Source organism: Somniosus microcephalus, chromosome 14, assembly GCF_052327205.1.
Source record: "Somniosus microcephalus isolate GS21.2 chromosome 14, FLI_Smic_1.0, whole genome shotgun sequence".
Lineage (NCBI taxonomy): Eukaryota > Metazoa > Chordata > Chondrichthyes > Squaliformes > Somniosidae > Somniosus > Somniosus microcephalus.
Genome location: NC_141000.1, coordinates 53,358,057 through 53,376,570, shown reverse-complemented (window position 1 = coordinate 53,376,570; position 18,514 = coordinate 53,358,057). Strand labels below are relative to the sequence as shown.

Below are 18,514 nucleotides of genomic sequence, written 5' to 3'. Positions count from 1 at the left end.
TCTTTCTTTCTTTTTGTAAGGCCGAGACTGGTATTTTTGTGTTTTTGGAGGGGGCTTCTCCACATGAGCATATAATGTGGGAAGGGCAGAGGTTTTCAATAAATTTTTGTTGTTAAATTGCAGTGTGCATGGTTTTTTGATTAAGTCCTGGTTGCCCTGCTCGGCTGAGGGCTTGTGGAGCGGCTACATTCATCTGCTGACATTGGCACAAGCCAGTCCCTGAGAGGGGGCCTAGAACCGACGTTCAATAAGCCGGCGACGGGCGGCCCTTGCACTTTGTGCCTCCCTCCTGTGCTGGTCCTCCTCCTCCTCCTCCTGCTCCTCCTCCTCAGGTGGTCCTCCAATGTGTGGTGGCAGTGGCTGAGTCCTGCGGATAGCCAGGTTGTGCAGCATGCAGCAAACGACGACGAAATGGGAGACTCGCTCCGGCGAATACTGCAGTGCTCCCCCGGAACGATCGAGACAGCGGAACCGTTGCTTCAGGACGCCGATTGTTTGTTCGATGATGTTCCTGGTTGATTGCTGGTTCTCGTTGTATCGCTCTTCAGCAGGGGTGCTGGGCGCACGGAGCGGGGTCATCAGCCAGGTACACAAAGGATAGCCTTTGTCCCCGATAAGCCATCCTCGTGGGTGAGGCTGGGCCTGGAACATGTCTGCCACAGAAGTCTGTCGGAGGATGAAGGCATCGTGGCTGCTGCCTGGAAAGCGGGCATTGACAGCTAGGATGAGCTGCCTGTGGTCACACACCAGCTGGACGTTCAGCGAATGGTAGCCCTTCCGGTTGCGGTAATCCTCGGCATTCTCCAGAGGTGCCCACAAAGCCACATGCGTACAGTCAATGGCGCCCTGCACCATGGGGAAGCCCGCGAATGCTGCAAAGCCCATTGCACGCTGTTGCTGCTTGTCAAGGGCCATGGAGAAGGAGATGAACTGACGTCTCCTTTTGAAAAGGGCATTGGTCACCTGGCGGATGCAGCAATGCACGGCGAACTGGGAGATGTTGGCAATGTCGCCAGTAGCGGCTTGGAAGGAGCCGGTGGCATAAAAGTTGAGAGCCACCGTCACCTTCACTGCCACCGACAGAGACGTCCTGCACCTCAGCTGTGGCTGCAGATCTCCGGCAAGCAGCTGGCAGATCTCTGTGACCACGTCCCTTCTGAATCGCAGCCTCCGAACACACTGCTCCTCAGACATCTGGAGATAGGAGAACTGCTGGCGGTATACCCTGGGTGGGTAAAGCCTCCTTTGCCGATGCCTGTTGCCCCCTCTCCGTCTAGCCAGGGCTGCCAGTCTCTCATGGCGTCTCTGAGCCCTTTGGATGTAATTGAGAAAGCCAGCGTTTACACCCATTGCAGCCCCCATAATATGCTGGCAAACAATGAGATGTCAATGAAGGCAAAAACTTTTTGAAAGCTGTGGCCTGAAGCCAGAAGTACCTGTCCGAGTGTTGGGCCAAAGCAGAAAGCTATCTACCTTGGTCTCTCTCCAAAGATCCGTTTCGCAAGAAGGTGTGCTGTAAAATGGCAGCGTTTTATATTGCAGGATGAGTGCCTTTTAATTTGCGCCCCCCGCGCCCCGCATCGGCTGAGCACCGTTCCACTTCACAGTCGCTAGGGGCGCCAGGCGCACAATGGGGCGGCGCGACTGAAGTTCCGGTTGGGGGCGCACAAAGGGCGTTGCACGAGGAAATGACGTCATGATCTGCGCGCGCAGCTGAGCGCGCGCAAAGACTTTGCGCCGCCGCTAAATCTCTAGTGAAGTTGGGCCGAGGCGCAGTTGGCGCTTCGCCCGGGCGCAAGCCGCCTCGCGCCCGGAATCTACTCCTCCTAAGGCGCTAATGGCTGGTGCAACCAACTGAATTTCTAGGCCCTTGTGTCTTAATGCGAGGAGCATTCGTAATAAGGTAGATGAATTAGCTGCGCAAATAGAGGTAAACGGATAAGATATGATTGGGATTACGGAAACATGGCTCCAGGGTGACCAAGGCTGGGAACTCAACATCCAGGCGTATTCAATATTCAGGAAAGATAGGCAAAAACAAAAAGGAGGTGGGGTAGAATTGCTGGTAAAAGAGGGGATTAACACAATTGAAATGAAGGATATTAGCTCTGATGATGTGGAATCTGTATGGGTAGAACTGAGAAATACCAAGGGGCAGAAAACATTAGTGGGAGTGGTATACAGACCTCCAAACAGTAATACTGAGGTTGGGGATGGCATTAAATGGGAAATTAGAGATGCGTGCAATAAGGGCACAGCAGTTATCATGGGTGACTTTAATTTACATATCGATTGGGCTAACCAAATTAGTAACAATACAATGGAGGAGGAATTCCTGGAGTGTATACAAGATAGTTTCCTGGACCAATATGTCGAGGAACCAACTAGAGATCAGGCCATCTTAGACTGGGTATTATGTAATGAGAAAGGATTAATTAGCAATCTTGCTGAGCGGGGCCCCTTGGGTCAGAACGATCATAATATGATAGAATTCTTCATTAAGATGGAGAGTGAAGTAGTTGACTCAGAGACTAGGGTCCTGAATTTAAATAAAGGAAACTACGATGGTATGAGGCGCGAGTTGGGTACGATTGATTGGGGAATGTTACTTAAAGAGTTGACTGTGGAGAGGCAATGGCAAACATTCAAAGATCGCATGGATGAACTACAGAATTTGTTCATCACTGTTTGGCATAAAAATAAAACAAAAAAGGTGACTCAACCTTGGCTAACAAGGGAAATTAGGGATAGCATAAGATCCAAGGAGAAGACATATAAATTGGCCAGAAAAAGCAGTAAACCTGAGGATTGGGAGCAGTTTAGGATTCAGCAAAGGAGGACAAAGGGATTCATTAAGAGGGGAAAATAGAGTATGAGAGTAAGCTTGCCGGGAACATAAAAACTGACTGTAAAAGCTTTTATAGATATGTAAAGAGAAAAAGATTGGTGAAGTCAAGCGTAGGTCCCCTGCAGTCAGGGGAATTTATAATGGGGAACAAAGAAATGGCTGACCAATTAAATACATACTTTGGTTCTGTCTTCACAAAGGAGGACACAAATAACCTCCCAGAGATGTCGGGGAACATAGGGTCCATGAGAGGGAGGAACTGAAAGAAATCAGTATTTGTAGGAAAATGGTGTTAGGGAAATTGATGGGATTGAATGCCGATAAAGCCACAGGGCCTGATAATCTACATCCTAGGGTACTTAAGGAAGTGGCCCTAGAAATAGTAGCTGCATTGCTGACATCTTCCAAAATTCTATAGACTCTGGAACAGTTCCCATGGATTGGAGGGTAGCTAATGTTACCCCACTATTCAAAAAAGGTGGTAGAGAGAAAACGGGGAATTATAGACTGGTAAGCCTGACATCGGTAGTGGGGAAAATGCTACAGTGCATTATAAAAGATGTAATAGCAGAGCACTTGGAAAACAGTGACAGGATCGGAAAAAATCAACATGGATTTACAAAAGGTAAATCGTGCTTGACTAATCTACTGGAATTTTTTGAGGGTGTAACTGGTAGAATAGATAAGGGAGAACCAGTGGATGTGGTGTGTTTGAACTTTCAGAAGGCTTTCGATAAGGTCCCGCATAAGAGATTAACGTGTAAAGTTACGACACATAGGATTGGGGGCAAGGTACTGACTTGGATAAAGAACTGGTTGGCAGACAGGAAGCAAAGAGTTGGAATAAACGGCTCTTTTTCTGAGTGGCAGGCAGTGACTAGTGGGGTACCGCAGGGATCGGTCCTTGGACCCCAGCTATTCACAATATATATATAAGTGATCTAGACGAGGGAACTAGATGTAATATCTCCAAGTTTGCAGACGACACAAAGCTGGGTGGGCGTGTGTGCTGTGAGGAGGATGCCGAGAAAATCCAGTATGACTTGGACAGGTTGGGTGATTGGGCAGAAGCATGGCAGATGCCTTATAATGTGGATAAATGCAAGGTTATCCACTTTGGTGTCAAAAACAGGAAGGCAGATTATTATCTGAACGGCAATAGATTGGGAGAATGGGAAGTGCAACGAGACATGGGTGTCCTTGTGCACCAGTCGCTGAAGGACATCTTTGCTCCTGTACTCGAATCCTCTCACTATGAAGGCCAACATAGCATTTGCCTTCCTAACTGCCTGCTGCAACTACATGCATACCTTCAGCGACTGGTGCACAAGGACACCCAGGTCTCATTGCACTTCCCCTTTTCACAATCTATTGCCGTTTTGGTAATAATCTGTCTTCCTGTTTTTGCCACCAAAGTGGATAACCTCACATTTATCCACATTATACTGCATTTGCCATGCATCTGCCCAATCACCCAACCTGTCCAAATCATACTGGAGTTTCTCTGCATCCTCCTCAAAGCACACACATCTAGATCATTTATATATATTGTGAATAGCTGGTGTCCTAGCACCGATCCCTGTGGTACCCCAGTAGTTACTGCCTGCCACTCGGAAAAAGACCCATTTATTCCAACTCTTTGCTTCCTGTCTGCCAACCAGTTCTCTATCCAAGACAGTACCTTACCCCAATCCCGTGTGCTTTAACTTTGCACTCTAATCTCTTATGTAGGACCTTATCGGAAGCTTTCTGAAAGTCCAAATGCACCACATCCACTGGTTCTCCCTTATCTATTCTACCAGTTACATCCTCAAAAAATTCCAGTAGATTAGTCAAGCATGATTTACGTTTTGTAAATCCATGTTGACTTTGTCCGATCCTGTCACTGTTTTCCAAGTGCTCTGCTATTACATCTTTTATAATGGACTCTAGCATTTTCCCCACTACCGATGTCAGACTTATCAGTCTATAATTCTCCGTTTTCTCTCTACCACCTTTTTTAAATTGTGGGATTACATTAGCTATCCTCCAATCCATGGGAACTGTTCCAGAGTCTATCGAATTTTGGAAGATAACCAGCAATGCATCTACTATTTCTAGGGCTTCTTCCTTAAGTACCCTAGGATATAGATTATCAGGCCCTGGCGATTTATCGGCCTTCAATCCCGTCAATTTCCCTAATACCATTTCCCTACAAATACTGATTTCATTCAATTCCTCCCTCTCATTAGGCCCTATGTTACCTGACATCTCTGGAAGGTTATTTGTGTCCTCCTTTGTGAAGGCAGAACCAAAGTATGTATTTAATTGGTCAGCCATATCTTTGTTCCCCATTATAAATTCCCCTGATTCTGACTCCAAGGTAGCTACGCTTGACTTCACCAATCTTTTTCTCTTCACATATCTATAAAAGCTTTTACAGCCAGCTTTTATGTTCCCTGCAAGCTTACTCTCATAATCTATTTCCCCCTCTTAATTAATCCCTTTGTCCTCCTTTGCTGAATCCTAAACTGCTTTTTTCTGGCCAAATTATATGTCCTCTCCTTGGATCTTATGCTATCCCTAATTTCCTTTGTTAGCCACGGTTGAGTCGCCTTTTTTGTTTTATTTTTTTGCCAGTGATGAACAAATTCTGTAGTTCATCCATGCGATCTTTAAATGTTTGCCATTGCCTATCCACCTTCAACCCTTTAAGTAACATTCCCCAATCCATCCTAGCCAACTCGTGCCTCATACATCGTAGTTTCCTTTATTTAAATTCAGGACCCTAGTCTCTGAGTCAACTACTTCACTCTCCATTTTAATGAAGAATTCTATCATATTATGATTGCTCCTCCCCAAGGGGCCTCGCACAAGATTGCTAATTAATCCTTTCTCATTACATAATACCCAGTCTAAGATGGCCTGATCTCTAGTTGGTTCCTCGACATATTGGTCCAGGACCCATCCCGTATATGCTCTAGGAATTCCTCTTCCACAGTATTGTTACTAATTTGGTTAGCCCAATCTATATGTAAATTAAAGTCACCCATGATAATTGCTGTGCCCTTATTGCACGCATCTCTAATTTCCCATTTAAAGCCATCCCCAACCTCAGCATTACTGTTTGGGGATCTGTATACAACTCTCACTAATGTTTTCTGCCCCTTGGTATTTCTCAGCTCTGCCCATACAGATTCCATATCATCAGAGCTAATATCCTTCCTTACTATTGTGTTAATCTCCTCTTTAACCAGCAATGCTACCCCACCTCCTTTTCCTTTTTTCGTGTCCATCCTGAATATTGAATACCCCTGGATGTTGAATTCCCAGACTTTGACATCCTGGAGCCATGTCTCCGTAATCCCAATCATATCATATCCGTTTACATCTATTTGCACAGCTAATTCATCCACCTTATTATGAATGCTCCTCGCATTAATACACAGGCTTGATTTTTTAACACTCTTTTTCCTTTTAGAATTATTATTTACTGTGGCCCTGTTTGATTTACACACTTGATTTCTCTGCCTACCACTTTTGCTTTTCTCCTTCCTGTCTTTTGTTTCTATCCTTGCTTCCCTTTCCTCTGTCTCCCTGCACAGGTTCCCAACCCCCTGCCATTTTAGTTTAAACCCTCCCTAACAGCACTAGCAAACACTCCCCCTGGGACATTGGTTCTGGTCCCACCCAGGCGCAAACCGTCCAGTTTGTACTGGTCCCACCTCCCCCAGAACCGGTTCCAATGTCCCAGGAATTTGAATCCCTCCCCCTTGCACCATTCCTCTAGCCACGTATTCATCTGAAACATTCTGCTATTTCAACTCTGGCTGGCACATGGCAATGGTAGCAATCCTGAGATTACTACCTTTGAGGTCCTATTTTTTAATTTACCTCCTAACTCCCTATATTCAGCTTTTAAGACCTCATCCCATTTTTTACCTATATCATTGGTACCTATATGCACCACGACAACTGGCTATTCACCCTCCCCTTCCAGAATGCCTTGCAGCCGCTCCGAGACATCCTTGACCCTTGCACCAGGGAGGCAACATACCATTCTGGAGTCTCGTTTGCAGCCGCATAAACACCTATCTATTCCCCTTACAATAGAATCCTCTATCACTATAGCTCTCCCGCTTTTTTTCCTCCTGTCCTGTGCAGCAGGACCACCCATGGTGCCAGGAAGTTGGCTGCTGCTGCCTTCCCCCAATAAGCCATCCCCCTCAACAATATCCAAAGCGTTATATCTGTTTGAAAGGGGTTGGCCACAGGGGACCCCTGCACTACGTGCCTGTGCCTACTACTCTGCCTGGTGGTCACCCATTCCCTTCCTGCCTGTGCAGCCTTTACCTGCGGTGTGACCAACTCCATAAACGTGTTATCCGCGATGTGCTCAGCATCGCGAATACTCCAGTATGTATCCATTCGCAGCTCCAGCGTCGCAAAGCCGTCTGTCATTAGCTGCAGCTGGATACACTTCCCGCACACATGGTTGTCAGGGACACAGGAAGTGTCCCTGATTTCCCACATAGTGCAGGAGGAGCATGCTATGGGGCCGAGCTGTGCTGCCATGACTTACCCTTTAATTAATTCAAATTAAATTAAATCCAATCAATACCACTAATTACACTACAATTAGATGATATACTCAAGGGCTCTTGTTTACCAGCACTCCTCGCTACACAACAGAGACCCTAGAAACTATAAAACACAAAAATTAAGTTTGGAAAAAAGCGAGAAAGAGAGAAATACTCACTAACCAATCACTTACCTGCTTTCTGGTGACGTCACACTTCGATTACTTTTTACTTCTCTCTCTCCTCTCGCTGACTCTGTGCCTCTCGCAGGTCCGCTGCTCAGCTCCAGTCCCAGGCCTCCTCTCCGCGCTCTTTTTATCCTCTTCTTGCTGACTCTGTGCCTCTCGCAGGTCCGCCGCTCAGCTCTGGCCCCAGGCCTTGGGAACCGAGTGGTCTTGGCAGAACCCAAACTGGGCATCAGTGATCAGGTTATTGGTGAGTAAGTGCCACTTGATAGCACTGTTGATGATCACTTTGTTGATGATTGAGAGTAGACTGATGGGGTGGTAATTGACCGGATTGGATTTGTCCTGCTTTTTGTGGATAGGATATACCTGGGCAGTTTTCCACATTGTCGGATAGATGCCAGTGTTGTAGCTGTACTGGAACAGCTTGGCTAGTGGCATGGCTAGCTCTGGAGCACAAGTCTTCAGCACGATAGCCGAGATGTTGTTGGGGCGCATAGCCTTTGTTGTATCCAGTGCACTCAGCCATTTCTTGATATCACAGGGAGTGAATCGAATTGGCTGAAGACTGGCTTCTGTGATGGCGGGGACCTCAGGAGTAGGCCTATACGGATCATCCAATTGGCACTTCTGACTGAAGATGGTTGCAAACGCTTCAGCCTTGTATTTTGCACTCATGTGCTGGGCTCCACCATCATTGAGGATGGGATATTCATGGAGCCTCCTCCTACCGTTAGTTGTTTAATGGTCCTCCACCATTCACGACTGGATGTGGCAGGACTGCAGAGCTTTGATCTGATCCGTTGATTGTGGGATCACTTAGCCCTTTCTATAGCATGCTGTTTCTGCTTTTTAGCATGCATGTAGTCCTGTGTTGCAGCTTCCCCAGGTTGGCACCTCATTTTTAGGTATGCCTGTTGCCGCTCTTGGCATGCTTTTCTACACTCCTTATTGAACCGGGGTTAGTCCCCTGGCTTGATGGTAATGTTAGTGAGGGATGTGCCGAGCCATGAGATTACAGATTGTGGTGGAGTACAATTCTGCTGCTGCTGATGGCTCACAGCGCCTCATGGATGCCCAGTTTTGAGCTGCTAGATCTGTTCTGAATCTATCCCATTTAGCATGGTGGTAGTGCCACACAACGCGATGGAGGGTGTCCTCAGGGTGAAGACAGGAATTCGCCTCCACAATGACTGCGGTGATCACTGCTACTAATACTGTCATGGACAGATGCATCTGTGACAGGTAGATTGGTGAGGACGAGGTCAAGTAGGTTTCTCCCTCATGTTGTTTCTCTCACCAGCTGTTGCAGGCCCTGACTGGCAGCTATGTCCTTCAGGACTCTGCCAGCTCGGTTAGTAGTGGTGCTACCGAGCCACTCTTGATGATGGACTTTGAAATCCCCCACCCAGAGTACATTCTGTGCCCTTGCTACTCTCAGTGCTTCTTCTAAGTGGTGTTCAATATGGAGGAGTACTGATTCATCAGCTGAGGGAGGGCAGTAGGTGCTAATCAGCAGAATGTTTCCTTGCCCATGAGACTTCATGGGGTCCGGAGTCAATGTTGAGGACTCCCAGGGGCACTCCTTCCCGATTGTATACCACTGTGCCACCACCCCTGGTGCGTCTGTCGTGCCGGTGGGACAGGACATACAGAGGGATGGTGATGGAGGAGTTTGGGACACTGGCTGAAAGGTATGATTCTGTGAGTATGACTATGTCAGGCTATTGTTTGACTAGTCTGTGGTACAGCTCTCCTAATTTTGGTACACGTCCCCAGATGTTGGTGAGGAGGACTTTGCAGGGTCGACTGGGCTGGGAGTGCCGTTGCCAGTGTCCATAGCCAGTGCCGAGGTCGATGCCGGGTGGTCTGTCCGGTTTCATATAATTGTGTTTCATACAACTGAGTGGCTTGCTAGGCCATTTCAGAGGGCAGTTAAGGGTCAACCACATTGCTGTGGGTCTGGAGTCACATATAGAGCAGACCAGATAAGGATGGCAGGTTTCTTCCCTAGAGGACATTAGTAAACCAGATGGGTTTTCACTCACGTCTCTGGATCATTAGTCCAGGCCTCTGGATTACTAGCCCAGTGACATTACCACTATACTACCGTCCACTGTGCTGTACTATTCTATGATTCTATGAAAGTGGCTGCTGCATAATTACAGTCACCGAATTTCAAACAAATTCATTATATACGAAGCTCTATGCTGAAATTTCGAAGAAAATATGTCACGGAGCTTTACAAAGGCAAGTGTTCCCTTTAATCATCCAAAATAAAATGAATTTGGCCGGTCACAACCCAGCTCCAGGATTGAAGTTCATAGCACAAAACAACACTAATTGAACATTCTCACTGAAAGAAGCCACAACCGTAGCTGATGTTGGAAATCCAGAGGTCAAAATGGATCTCTAGTACAGTGCTAGTCTTTGTCTCAGCTGGTGGTGTTGTAAATCTGCTTTTCCATTCCTACTTTTCCCCTTCAGTGCTGCCTAATGTAAAAAAAAATTAAATATGTATATTACTGGTTAATTAGTAAGTTTTTCTCATCTTCACAGCCAATGTTTGCCTTTGTGAATGAAGTAGTGTGAGGAAAGATAGAACTTTATTTGTAAAATTGCAAATATTTTTCTATTTTATCATAGTCTGAAATTGTTCACTGAATGTTGTTTACAATAGAAAGAAATCCAGTAAAATGGTCTTGATCGCAAAACTTCTAAAAGAGTATGTTAAAAAGCTGAGTGTTGGGTTGTTAGCTGAATTTGAAGAAATGTTTGCATTTATTTATTGCCCTATGATGCCATTGAAAAAATTCAGAGCACATCACACAGTGAATGACTTTGAGTGATTTGTGCAAGCAAATATAGTCATGACCTGTTAATCTGCTTTAGTGGTATTTGTTGAAGGAGGACTTCCTGCTCTGGTTTGAATAGCATCATGGGATTTTTAAATAGCCTCTTGAATGGATAGATGAAACCTTGGTTTAACATCTAATCCAAAGGCTGGCACCTCTAGCAATGCAACACTCTGTCAATATTGCAATAGAGAATCAACCCTGTTTTTGCATTGAGGTCCTCGTACGGGGCTTGACCCCACAACAGTCAATTTGAGACACAAGAGTGTTACCCACAGAGCCAAATTTGCATTTTTGCCTGCCACAGTTTATTATTATACTCTTTCCTTCTCCTACACTGCCCATCTTCCCTTGACCTCCTGCCTCCCCCACCCCCCACGACCCCTCCAACAAACATACAGGGAAGCAACTTGCCAGAGATTCACTATTTTTACATTGGGAGCTTAAAAGATTTGCCTCCTTGGTGAGATATATTCCATACATGCATTTGAAAGTTTGTTTGGACCTCGCTCTATGGTCACATTAATATAGACATCTGCAAACCGTTGTAACACACCGAGGTCAAATTAATACAGGCATCTGCAAACTGCTACATCTGCGTTGACACCTCTGTGGGTGTATAGTAAAATGAGAGTGAAATTCATTTTTAGCGGGGGTGGGGAATAGTGTCATTTTAATGCCAATCATTTTGATAAAACACCATTGTTTACAGATGCAGCTTATCCACCTGCTTCTTCTCTGGGTGGTATCACTGGATCACAAGTAGTGATTGGTGATAATTACAGGCTGTGGATATGGGACGCTTGCCCAGAAAAGCATCCGCAGTTTACAAACTGGGAAGCATTAGCAGGATATTGGAGGCGTCAGATCACCACTGAGATAACAGCTGCCAAAAGCATTGAGGCAAGTGAATTTCCAATGTAGCCTGCAGTACAAAAGAAAAAGGCTTGGCTTTGAAGAAATATCTATTTTCTGATAAGTTCTGGAGATTCTAATCAATTATGCGAGATTCTAATCAATTATGCGAGGTTCTAATCAATTATGTAAGGATAATAGAACATTTCCTTGCCTTGATGGAAGAAAAACTAGTTGTAATATGATAGCATCAGCTTAGGTTGAAGGTTCTTCCCTTTGACTGCTGCATTTGTGAACAGTGTCAGTTTAAGAGCAAAGAATATGCTGCTGGGATGGAGATGGGCCACCATTTACCTCAGCAAATGAGCTACTGTGTAACGACAGTCACTTTCACAGGGAGATTGTTGTGCCTGATGGGAGGAGGCTGCAGACAAATGAACTGTCTTCTCTTTGATTGAATGTCATACACTAAATTGGCAGAAAGGAGACAGGAAGGAGAAGCCATCACAATTCTAGGTAGGAAATGAGGATTTACAGAAAAAGGTCATAAATTCTCTACTAATATTAAAAGCCATCATCAGTATAGTAGTCCTCTCTAACTTTATTTTGGCAGGGATACAAAAATTACATTATTACAGGTAAGGTGTTGTGTTTATATGGTTTATGTTTTAAGAAGTGAGGCTGAAATTTCTTGGGGATTCCACTAGCCTTCCACAGGAACTCTGTTGCAGGACAGGCAGAACCCATTAGAAAATCCAGTTGGACTGGATCTCTGCTGTTTCCAGAACATTCTGCTATGCCTTGTAACGGGTTGAACTTCCATCTGCCCCTTCCATGGCAAATGACTGGAAAGGCAGTGGAGCCAGAAATGGGGACTTCTAATGCCAGGGCTCCCCACTCCTATGGCTCAGTTGGGGCACTATGCCCAGTGAGATGAGGCATATGGCTCTCCAGATTGGCAGATGTGACCCCCACCAGTGGCATCCAGACCAGGGAAGTGGCTTGGACCTCTGGAGAAACCTGTAAGTATTGATGCCCTTGCTGAGGGGGCTATGAGGAACATGACTGAGGGGGCAGGGGTGTTGGTGGGGGGGGGGGGCAGTTTTTAAGTAAATCCTCCCACCCCATGAATGGGCAGAAACCAAAGTTTCCTGTGAATGGAGCAGGCAGGCGCCAGAGATGATCAACACGGTGATGCTGGACCCCCATCTGCCACATGCTAATTATATGTCATCCTACTGACACCACAAACCCCAGGAGAACATTAGCAGGCACAATCCCAGCATAACTACCAGGATCAAAAGGCATATCAACCAATTAGTAGCTTTTGCCTATATGTCATGTACAAATGGAGTGAAGACTTGGAGTTAGACTCTTCAGCCCTTTTTCGGTATGTTACACCCTTTGAACTGATGCATAGAGGTGTACCCAACATAATAATTAACCCTGTTGTCTTTTACTGGATCCTGGGAATCAACTCCCCTCTCCACTGGTTACCAGCTGGCCTGGAGCGATTAAATGTCCCAACTCAGCAGTTGAAGTTTTAGAAAGATTGTTAAAAACTAAAGTTTCGATTTTGACTCTGGACTTGTTTTGGACGGGTGGGCAGCAGTGTAGGTCAGAAACTCACCTGCTGCTCCAGAAATGAGGCCAGAGGCATTTTACCTCCCATGCCTCATTTTAATCCTGACGCCCAACTTTTCACCCTTTCTGTCCAGGAAGAGGTGGAAAATCGCTTGGTCTGGAAGCCACTCACTGACACTAGTGATATCAGCTGTTCCTACTGGCCCCACAAGGAAAGTAAAAAGAAAACGAATCTGTTTTGGCCTCTTCTGGCTCTGGATCCTCTTTCCTGCTGGCTTCAACTGGTGGGAAAGCCACTGCATCTCTCCATTCAGGTCGCCAAGTTAAAATTGCAGTCGGGTCCCCATGAAGATATGGAGGACCCAACATGCATATGTAAAAAAAGACCCCGCCTGCTTTGGGCGGGTGTCCTTGCTGTCTACTCCGTGGAGCAGATTAAAATTGGGAACTGGCAGCTCCCAGCAGCTCTACGGTGGGTAAGTAACCTGGGTGATTTTAACTGCCCAAACCCCCAATTTCTGCCGTGTGGGTAGGGTAAAATCACCACCATAGTTTAAAAAAATACTCGTGACTCCAGCCTCTCACTTGCATCTCCTCATAATGACCAAGAAAATTACAATGGGATAGGGGACACGACTTGTTGTTGTCATTGCTACTCCAATCACAGATAGTGGGTACACACCCACCATCCGTTATGACAGGAAAATACGCACTGAGAGAGCCACACACTTACACACAGAAAACCTTGTCACACTGCTCACTGTCTACTTCTTTTAAAGAGCTTCTCTAACCCCAAATTTATAGAAATTTGGTACAACCCAAATTTTCCCTATGGTCCAATTTGGATTACTTAGGAGTTCAGGTGAATATCAGCTCATATCCATAAGACAACATGGGGGAAAAATTGGCTCGCGCCCCCTTTGGGGCGCTAACTTTGCCGTTAGCACCCCCATGCCCAAAATTGAAGGGTAGCACCCCAAGCATGAGGCGGGGGGCTACTGGAAGTACTCCCCCTCCCTCTTGGGGTGCTCCCATTGAATATCGTGATGCTACGTGCTGCAGCGCCACACACGTCGGCACGTAGCACCGCGGTACTGCAGGGCTCCCTCACCTGATTAAAGGGGAGGGGCCTAGCGCAGCGTGCACCGGGGCCCTGCTGGATGGCCGGGGAGCGGGGTGCCGGGAAAAGAGCCCTGCCGGCACCCCGCAGGAGGAGGCGAGAGGGGGCAGGTGTTGGCAGGCGGTCCAAAAAAAATGGCCGCCCGGCACCTGCCCTTTAATTTGCGCCGCCCTGGCCGCAAAAACGCCACCCTGACCCTGTCGGCCGGGGCACGAGCAGGGCGCTGCGCATGCGATGACATCATCGCCAGAGGTGCAGCGCCATGCGGTGCTACCGGATACCGCCGCCGCTGACCTCTTGCTGAATTTCGCGGGAGGCATTAGCGGCGCCACGCCTGGACGCTAGCTGCTTTGCGCCCTGTTAGTGCCCCTCGGGACACCAATGGGAGGCGCAAAGCAACTGAATTTTCCCCCCTTTTCTTACTTTGGGCTTTGTTGCATAGTGGGTGGGATGGATTACCCAGTGTTTAGAACTCACTGAAGAATTGCTGAAATGGCTAAAATATTAAAAAGCAGCGCACAGTTGGGATGCAGTTATTGAGTAATCAATATTTTAGTTGAAAGCCAGACATGATGTACATATATTAAATATGTAACAATTGATTTTATAGGTTATTTCTTCAATGAAATGTGAGACTTTCCCCTGAGCTGAACAGTTTTCAAATTATGTATAACATATAAATGTGGCAGCAATCCTGAAAGTGATATTTTCAGGAGATCAGCAGCAGTTCACTATCAAACCTGACAAACGATTCCATTATTGAATTTGTCATGTTCAGTACAAAACAGGAATCAATACAAAAGACTCAAAGCAATTCCTACACTGTGGTGCACACAAACTAATTAATACATCCACTTACATAAATCCAATACACTGTAAAGCTTGTATACAATTTGTAATTATTTGTTTACTAGTTATTCCCTAAAATACAGTTTGAGGTCCAAACATATATTTTGGAATATATACAACAAAGATCTTCATTGGTGGCCCATGATTCTCCTGGATGTTTAAGTGTGCATGTGGGATGGTGAGAGGAGGGAGCATTTGGTCACATATCCAGGGATTGCAGTTAACATTGCAGAAACTTTTCCAACATTCATCATCATTTGTTTTGCCCACAAGTCCGGTCTTTACTAGAAAGGTGACTAAATGATCTGGAATTTACATTTTGCTATCATCGATAGTAGAAATTATAAGAGTAATTGCTGAATGTCAATTTTGTGAAACTCTTTGGTGTTCTAGTATATTTGTGATTTGCAAATTACAGAAACCAAAGAAGTTGTTTTGTTGGTCCCATTAATGTTTTTCTGGAGCAGTAGAAGGCATCACATGGGATTAGCTGCTATTGAAAATTATGATGCAGTATGGGATCAGTTAGGAGGGCCAAAATCAATTATATGAAAAAAAGCATCACTTCTCTCCATAACCACGGCAACAAGTGTTGGAATTGTGAGCCAGAATTGACGCAATCGAGTGGGTGTATAATAGATGTGATGATTAATTTTTTGTTATCTTTCCTTCAGAAGATGTTACAGATGACTATTGAGCTGGGTGCTTTTTTTCTCCTACTGTCTCTGTGATACTGCTCAGTGTAGATCACCCTCTCATGCTTGCCTAAGAGTTTGATATTATTACATTCATCTTTACAGGCTAAAATGAATATTGAGTTTTAGTGCCCCAAGGGATCAATGAATTTAATTCAGTGAGTAGCTGAGCATACAGATCAGTAAGACATCAGGTTGGATCCTTACACTGAACTGTGCTGGGAATGAGGTAGGTGCACTACAATTTGTCTCAATGGCCCAGAGTTGGGAAGAAGAAAACTGGGTTCTCATTCCTGATTGCTGTCCAGTGATAAGCTTGATCAAGTAAAGATAGGATCAACCTCAGCTATAACTATGATCCAATAATCGAACAGCCTGCTAACACTCATTGTTAAAACTCACACAAGAATGGCAACCTCTTGATCAAAGTACAGGAAACTTTGTGCTATCTGGCACCGACGGGACCGAGCTGTTGCCGTTCCCTCAAAACTGCCGGACACTCCAGCGCTAATGTTGAAAGATACGGAAGCTTCCGAGCTCCATATCTGTCAACAAACCCTGTTGCTTAGCAACAGCTTCTAAACAGTCCAAGCATCTCTGTAGCGTCTCTGTAGCTTAGCAACAGCTTCAGCAGACCTTGCAGAGCTTGACTGTTGAGGAAAAAAGCAACGAGAAAAAAAAACTAACGAAAATGGCACCTGATTTTTGCCAGTGGCTCGAGCATTCCAGACAGTTAGCCTCCGAATAACACAAAGTTTCCTGTACCAAGGAGTGGAATAAAACTGGCAAAAAACATTTGAGATACTATTGTGTGTGAATACAAAGTATTGCAGGTGGGGTTTGGCTAGAGGAAGGGGTAGCTTATTGTCAACTTGTTATAGCTTTATCTATTAGTTAGTTAGATCTGTTGAAGGAGTGGGCTGAGTCAGTAGGCTATGGTATTAAACCCCATTTCAGGAGCTCAGTGCATAATCTAGGCCGACACTTCAGTGTATTACTGAAGGACTGCTGCACTGCTAGTGGTGCGATCGTTCGGATGAGATGTTGCCCCATTTGCTCTCTTAGTAGACATAAAATATCCCATGAAACTATTCAGAGAGGAGCAGGCGAGTTCTCCTGGTGTCCGGGCCAACCTCAACCAACACCACCAAAACCAGATTCACTGGCCATTGCTGCTTGTACAACCATGCTGTGTGTAAATTGGCTGCTACATTTGCCTACAAAACACCAATGACTACACTTCAAAAGTAATTCTTTAGCATAAAGCACTTTGTGATGCCCCAGGATATGGAAGATGATATGTGACTACAAGTTATTTCATGATAGACAAAATGGCCTTTTTTTTTGTTCCGTGCTGTCTATATGTTCTTATAGCTAGGAATTGCCATGGAGCTGCTCCAGCTCCGCCTCCATAACTTCACCGGAAGTATGGCGGAAACCCTGTTTATGCATGTAAATGGGTTTACTGCCACACTTCCGGCAAAGTTATGGCAATGCAGTGGGAGAAGCTCTGAGGAAATTCCTGGCCCTTGTTTTTCCACATGCTCAGTGGGGCATATTTTCCAGTAGATGGAAATGTAACTGCCAGCGTGAAATGTGAGGGAGGGCCAAGAAGCACCTTTTAAGTGCTCTGAGCATCTTTTAAATAGTATGATAAAGTTGGCATCAATGGCAATTGGTGCATTTTCCCATCTGTTTAGGACAGGATTGCACTGTGCACTCTGCTAGCCTTTCTGCAGCCAGCAAAAAGGGAAGCTTCATATACAATGGAGCCCAAAAAGTTAGCAGATTTTTTTGTATGTTGGTTTATTTTTCATTTTCCTTTTCCCTTTTGGTATTGGCTTTGTTCTTTTATTTCTTTGCTTGTGTGATGTAAATTTATAAAGGATGGCTTCAGAAAATATAGGAAATGTTTAGATAGAAGCAAAAATAACTGAATTTGTCTGCAAAATCCTAGAAATCTTACTGTAATTGAAGCCTTGACAAAGGTTCAGCACAATATGAAGAGCATCAACAAAAAACAGAAGTGACAAGGAAAGCAAATTATGATGGAGGATAGAAATGGTACAAGATGAAAGAAGGCATGCCAGGAGACCACCAAGTAGCAAAGCCAGACTATGCACATCCAAAATGATGCCACCAACTGTATCTGTAGGCCCTTGGCACACTTGCCCAGTATTGACTGGGGAAACTGCTCTGGTTCAGCATAGATCCAGTTGCAACAACACCTACAGCCAATCTGCACCAGTGGAACAACACGGCCACTTGGCGAAAAGATGACCACCAATCTCAACTTTTCTGTCTCCATCATCTGCCGCACCAGCCAACGTATTGCCTCCATATGCATCAAACGTGTGTCTACCAGATTAGAAAACAAAGGAGGGCACAGCGAGGAATGAGATGATAGCAAATGGTTATAAAGCAAAATGTTGGATTTTCAATCTTCAGAACTATTTGCAGCAGTTGTTTTGATGTTCTGATTGTCCATTTTTTCAAATCCTTACAGATTAATTTACAATTTATTGCCCTCTTGCTTCCTAAATAATTTTCTATACAGTTCTTAAAATCTGTAAGCTTTAAACTTTATATGTGTTTCACAGTTCAGTTTATTGTCAAAAAAGTTTCTTAATTTATCTTCATGGGGTATTTTAATAACGACGTTAATCAGTAACATTTTGATGTTTCAACAGTTCTATTTAACATTTTTATCTACAGCTTCAGCCTTCAAAGCTCCTTTGATTATTACATAATTATGTTTCAATCCAAAATTTACAATATTTTTATATTTATTGAAATTATATGCCAAATACTTGTTTTAACCTAACAATTTGTGCTCAACAAAGACATCACTCACAGACACCAAAGTACTGTCATTTATATCACTGCATCATCAAATTATCTTTGTTACTATTTTCTTAATATCCTGAATCAGGGAGTGTATAATTTTCAAATTACTAATATTGG

The 18,514-nt window shown here is 44.9% G+C and overlaps 1 long non-coding RNA gene across 1 annotated transcript in view; it reads left to right on the top strand.

Moving 5' to 3' along the window:
- LOC147107492 (uncharacterized) overlaps positions 1-18,140 on the top strand; it is a 90,041-nt gene extending 71,901 nt beyond the window's left edge. The window contains exon 4 of the long non-coding RNA XR_015080920.1: positions 17,508-18,140. This is a non-coding gene — a long non-coding RNA (uncharacterized LOC147107492). The remainder of the gene's footprint in view (positions 1-17,507) is intronic.
- The last annotated feature ends 374 nt before the right edge of the window (positions 18,141-18,514 follow it).